Here is a 6971-nt window from a genome sequence, read left to right on the forward strand (position 1 = left end):
GTGTATGCCTTGTTATCTTATTTATGATCTTTTATGTGAAGAAGCAGCAACAGCCTCATTTGTTCTCTTGTGTAATAGTCATGAGAGTTCACACTTTGATTTTGTTGGACCATGGAAGTACAAAATTTGATGAAGCAATGCAATTGGTAGACTGCTTCAGCAAAGCATATATATTTGTAGTGTTTCTCAGTAACGCAAATAGTGTGATCCTTTTGTATTCAATAAAATTAGTGTTGTATTTGGCCGGCATAAGAAAGATAGTGCAATGTCGATAAATAGTGTTGTATTTGCTTGGTATTAATTTATAGGTGTTGTCGAAAGTAGGCCGAGTAGGGTACAAATGCACGGATTAGCCGATGTCTCGCTCCAATAACAGGAGAAAGGACGGAAAATAGGAGGGAGATAGTGAGATGGGCATTGCACAGTTGTCTGCAAGTGTCTGTCACACCGTATTGGTCGGATTAGGCCCAAGTCGCCTAGCTAATCAATTGTTTTTGGGCAGCATGAAGCAAATGATACATCCAAAAGGATCAAAATTAATTAACCATGTTAAAGGATACATCTTTGTATTCATTATTTTAGTGAATGCGTGCTATTGAAACTTTTCAAACAATTTTTCTGATTTTTCTATTGAATGTGAAATGTAGCCCAACTAATATTTGAGAGGTAAATTAATATTTGGTCATGCAAATTGATATGTACTGCTATTTTTTCTCACTATGTGTTCATGCCTTCCAGTCCAAAAAGACAGCTTGATAACAATTGTTCTTGTTTAGATCTAAATTCGTAATTCCTTTACAAAATAGGATGAAAGTTAAATTGAAAAGATTGCATGAACAAAGGCATGTCCATTTTCTATGTTTCTTCATGCTTTCAAATTCAAAGAGACTATTTTTTTTCTATGTCTCTTCGTGCCTTCAAATTCAAAGAGACCCACATGAACTAGGGCACATCAACTTTCTTCACCGCTGCAAAGATTTACTCGTGCATATGAACACGCAACAGATTCTCAAAAACTCATGAAAAATAAGTCTCGAACCAAGCACCAATGTGCAGCGTGCCGCCGCACACTACCTGCTAGTATCATGTCTATAGCACCACAACATGATATACGAATGAAAACAATACCTAACATAACTAAAATCCAACCAATGAGGATAAAACCCAAATGAAACAATTGACCACAATAACATGCTATAAAAAATACTTAATCCCACTTGCGAAGAAAGGCATGGCGAAGCGTGCGTTAGCCTCTACTCTTTTTTGTGAGAAAACTTCCGATCTATTCATCAACTGTGAAGGTAGTACAAAGAACATCAGAAGTGAAATTTACTTCCGGCTCCGTAGACCACTTACGGACGACTACAAGCACTTGAGGGAGCCGAAGGCGCGCCACCATCATCGCCCCTCCCTCGTCGGAGCCAGGCAAACATTGTTGTAGTAGACAGTTGGAAAGTTGTTGTGCTATGACTCCATAGGACCAGCGCACTAGAACATCAACCGTCGCCAATGAAGAGAAGCGTCTATCGGAAGGATCCAACCTCCAAACACACATACGTAGACGAACGAAGACCGGACCCAGTGAAGGAAATATGCCCTAGAGGCAATAATAAAGTTATTATTTATTTCCTTATATCATGATAAATGTTTATTATTCATGCTAGAATTGTATTAACTGAAAACATAATACATGTGTGAATACATAGACAAACAGAGTGTCATTAGTATGCCTCTACTTGACTAGCTCGTTGATCAAAGATGGTTATGTTTCCTAACCGTAGACATGAGTTGTCATTTGATTAACGAGATCACATCATTAGGAGAATGATGTGATTGACATGACCCATTCCGTTAGCTTAGCACCCGATCGTTTAGTATGTTGCTATTGCTTTCTTCATGACTTATACATGTTCCTATGACTGTAAGATTATGCAACTCCCGTTTACCGGAGGAACACTTTGTGTGCTACCAAACATCACAACGTAACTGGGTGATTATAAAGGTGCTCTACAGGTGTCTCCAAAGGTACTTGTTGGGTTGGCATATTTCGAGATTAGGATTTGTCAATCCGATTGTCGGAGAGGTATCTCTGGGCCCTCTCGGTAATGCACATCACTTAAGCCTTGCAAGCATTGCAACTAAATGAGTTAGTTGCGGAATAATATATTACGGAACGAGTAAAGAGACTTGCCGGTAACGAGATTGAACTAGGTATTGAGATACAGACGATCAAATCTCGGGCAAATAACATACCGATGATAAAGGGAACAACGTATGTTGTTATGCGGTCTGACCGATAAAGATCTTCGTAGAATATGTGGGAGCCAATATGAGCATCCAGGTTCCGCTATTGGTTATTGACCGAAGACATGTCTCAGTCATGTCTACATCAATATATTGGACGACTATATTCGGACATCGGAAAGGTTCCGAATGACTCGGGTATTTTCGGGAGTACCGGGAGTTACGGGAATTCGTATTGGGCCTTAATGGGCCATACGGGAAAGGAGAGAAAGGCCTCAAAGGGTGGCCGCACCCCTCCCCATGGGCTGGTCCGAATTGGACTAGGGAGGGGGGGGCGCCCCCTTCCTTCCTTCTCCTTTTCCCTTCCCTTTCCTTTCCTCCTACTCCTAATATTTGGAAGGGCTCCTAGTTCTACTAGGAAAGGGGGAATCCTACTCCCGTTGGGAGTAGGACTCCCCTAGGGCGCGCCATAGAGAGGGCCGGCCCTCCCTCTCCTCCACACCTTTATATACGGGGGCAGGGGGCACCCCAAAGACACAACAATTGATCTCTTGATCTCTTAGCCGTGTGCGGTGCCCCCTTCCACCATAATTCACCTCGATCATATCGTAGTGGTGCTTAGGCGAAGCCCTGGGACGGTAGAACATCATCATCGTCACCACGCCATCGTGCTGACGGAACTCTCCCGTGAAGCTCTACTGGATTGGAGTTCGCGGGACGACATCGAGCTGAATGTGTGCTAAACTCGGAGGTGCTGTGCGTTCGGTACTTGGATCGGTCGGATCGTGAAGACGTACGACTACATCAACCGCGTTGTACTAACGCTTCCTCTTTTGGTCTACGAGGGTACGTAGACAACATTCTCCCCTCTCGTTGCTATGCATCACCATGATCTTGGGTGTGCGTAGGAATTTTTTTGAAATTACTACGTTCCCCAACAGTGGCATCCGAGCCTGGTTTTATGCGTTGATGTAATATGCACGAGTAGAACACAAGTGAGTTGTGGGTGATATAAGTCATACTGCTTACCAGCATGTCACACTTTGGTTCGGCGGTATTGTTGGATGAAGCGGCCCGGACCGACATTACGCGTACACTTACGCGAGATTGGTTTTACCGCCGTGCTATGCACACAGGTGACTAGCGGGTGTCAGTTTTCTCCAACTTTAGTTGAACCGAGTGTGGCTACGCCCGGTCCTTGAGAAGGTTAAAACAGCACCAACTTGACAAACTATCGTTGTGGTTTTGATGCGTAGGTAAGAACGGTTCTTGCTAAGCCCGTAGCAGCCACGCAAAACTTGCAACAACAATGTAGAGGACGTCTAACTTGTATTTGCAGGGCATGTTGTGATGTGATATGGTCAAGACGTGATGAGATATAAGTTGTTGTATAAGATGATCACGTTTTGTTGAAGTTATCGGCAACTGGCAGAAGCCTTATGGTTGTCTCTTTATTGCATAAGATGCAAGCGCCAAATAATTGCTTTACTTTATCGCTATGCGATAGCAATAGTTACAAGAGCAATAGTTGGCGAGAAGACCATGTGACGACACATTGATATAGATCAAGATGATGGAGATCATGGTGTCATGCCGGTGACGATGGAAATCATGACGATGTTCTAGAGATGGAGATCAAAGGCACAAGATGATGATGGCCATATCATGTCACATAGTTTGATTGCATGTGATGTTTATCTTTTATGCATCTTATCTTGCTTTGATTGACGGTAGCATTATAAGATGATCTCTCACTAAATTTCAAGATAAAAGTGTTCTCCCTAAGTATGCACCATTGCCAAAGTTCATCGTGCCCAGACACCACGTGATGATCGGGTGTGATAAGCTCTACGTCCATCTACAACGGGTGCAAGCCAGTTTTTGCATACGCAGAATACTCAGGTTAAACTTGACGAGCTTAGCATATACAAATATGGCCTCGGAACACTGAGACCGAAAGGTCGAGCGTGAATCATATAGTAGATATGATCAACATAGTGATGTTCATCATTGAAAACTACTCCATTTCACGTGATGATCGGTTATGGTTTAGTTGATTTGGATCATGTGATCACTTAGAAGATTAGAGGGATGTCTTTCTAAGTGGGAGTTCTTAAGTAATATGATTAATTAAACTTAAATTTATCATGAACTTAGTCCTGGTAGTATTAGCATATCTATGTTGTAGATCAATAGCTCGTGTTTAGCTCCCCTGTTTTATTTTTGATATGTTCCTAGAGAAAACTAAGTTGAAAGATGTTAGTAGCAATGATGCGGATTGGATCCGTGATCTGAGGTTTATCCTCATTGCCGCACAGAAGAATTATGTCCTTGATGCACCGCTAGGTGATAGACCTATTGCAGGAGCAGATGCAGACGTCATGAACGTTTGGCTAGCTCAATATGATGATTACTTGATAGTTTAGTGCACCATGCTTAACAGCTTAGAATCGGGACTTCAAAGACGTTTTGAACGTCATGGATCATATGGATGTTCCAGGAGTTGAAGTTAATATTTCAAGCAAATACCCGAGTTGAGAGATATGAAGTCTCCAACAAGTTCTATAGCTAAAATATGGAGGAGAATAGTTGAAGCAGTGAGCATGTGTTCAGATTGTCTGGGTACTACAATCGCTTGAATCAAGTGGGAGTTAATCTTCCAGATAAAATAGTGATTGACAGAATTCTCTAGTCACCATCACCAAGTTAGTAGAACTTCATGATGAACTATAGTATGCAAGGGATGACGAAAAAGATTCCAGAGCTTTTCATGATGATGAAATTGATGAAGGTAGAAATCAAGAAAGAGCATCAAGTGTTGATGATTAACAAGACCACTAGTTTCAAAAAAGGGCAAAGGGAAAGAAAGGGAACTTCAAGAAGAACAGCAAGCAAGTTGCTGCTCAAGTGAAGAAGCCCAAGTCTGGACCTAAGCCTAAGACTAAGTGCTTCTACTACAAAGGGACTAGTCATTAAAAGCGGAACTGCCCCAAGTATTTAGCGGATAAGAAGGATGGCAAAGTGAACAATGCTATATTTGATATACATGTAATTGATGTGTACTTTACTAGTGTTTATAGCAACCCTCGGTATTTGATACTGGTTCAGTTTCTAAGAGTAGTAACTCGAAACAGGAGTTGCAGAATGAACAGAGACTAGTTAAGGGTGAAGTGACAATGTGTGATGGAAGTGGTTCCAAGATTGATATGATCATCATCGCACACTCCCTATACTTTCAGGGTTAGTGTTAAACCTAAATAAATGTTATTTGGTGTTTGTGTTGAGCATGAATATGATTTGATCATGTTTATTGCAAAACGGTTATTCATTTAAGTTAGAGAATAATTGTTGTTCTGTTTACATGAATAAAACCTTCTATGGCCATACACCCAATGAAAATGATTCGTTGTATCTCAATCGTAGTGATACACATATTCATAATATTGAAGCCAAAAGATGCAAAGTTAATAATGATAGTGCAACTTATTTGTGGCACTGCCGTTTAGGTCATATTGGTGTAAAGCGCATGAAGAAACTCCATGCTAATGGGCTTTTGGAATCACTTGATTATGAATCATTTTGATGCTTGCAAACCATGCCTCATGGGCAAGATGACTAAGACTCCGTTCTCCGAAACAATGGAGCGAGCAACTGACATATTGGAAATAATACATACCGATGTATGCAGTCCGATGAGTGTTGAGGCTCGCGGCGGGTATCATTATTTTCTGACCTTCACAGATGATTTGAGCAAATATGGGTATATCTACTTGATGAAACATAAGTCTGAAACATTTGAAAAGTTCAAAGAACTTCAGAGTGAAGTGGAAAATCATCGTGACAAGAAAATAAAGTTTCTACGATCTGATCGCAGAGACAAATATTTGAGTTACGAGTTTGGTCTTCAATTAAAACAATGTTGAATAGTTTCACAAAATCATGCCACCTGGAACACAACAGCATAATGGTGTGTCCGAACGTCATAACCGTACTATTATTGGATATAGTGCAATCTATGATGTTTCTTACCGATTAATCACTATAGTTTTGGGATTATGCATTAGAGACAGCTGCATTCATGTTAAAAAGGGCACCATCTAAATCCGTTGAGGCGACACCGTATGAACTGTGGTTTGGCAAGAAACCAAAGTTTCCGTTTCTTAAAGTTTGAGGTTGCAATGCTTATGTGGAAAAGTTTCAACCTGATAAGCTCAAACCCAAATCGGAAAAGTGCGTCTTCATAGGATACCCAAAAGAAAATGTTGGGTACACCTTCTATCACAGATCCAAAGGCAAGTTATTCGTTGCTGAGAATGGATCCTTTCTAGAGAAGGAGTTTCCCTCGAAAGAAGTGAGTGGGAGGGAAGTAGAACTTGATGAGGTAACTGTACTTGCTCCCTTATTGGAAAGTAGTTCGTCACAGAAATCTGTTTATGTGACTCCTACACCAATTAGTGAGGAAGCTAATGATGATGATCATGTAACTTTAGATCAAGTTACTACCGAACCTCGTAGGTAAACCAGAGTGAGATCCGCACGAGTGGTACGGTAATCATGTTCTGGAGGTCATGTTACTTGATGTCTACTGCACAACCTTCTTCTTGTAGACGTTGTTGGGCCTCCAAGTGCAGAGGTTTGTAGGACAGTAGCAAATTTCCCTCAAGTGGATGACCTAAGGTTTATCAATCCGTAGGAGGTGTAGGATGAAGATGGTCTCTCTCAAGCAA

Source organism: Triticum aestivum, chromosome 7A, assembly GCF_018294505.1.
Source record: "Triticum aestivum cultivar Chinese Spring chromosome 7A, IWGSC CS RefSeq v2.1, whole genome shotgun sequence".
Classification (NCBI taxonomy): Eukaryota; Viridiplantae; Streptophyta; class Magnoliopsida; order Poales; family Poaceae; genus Triticum; species Triticum aestivum.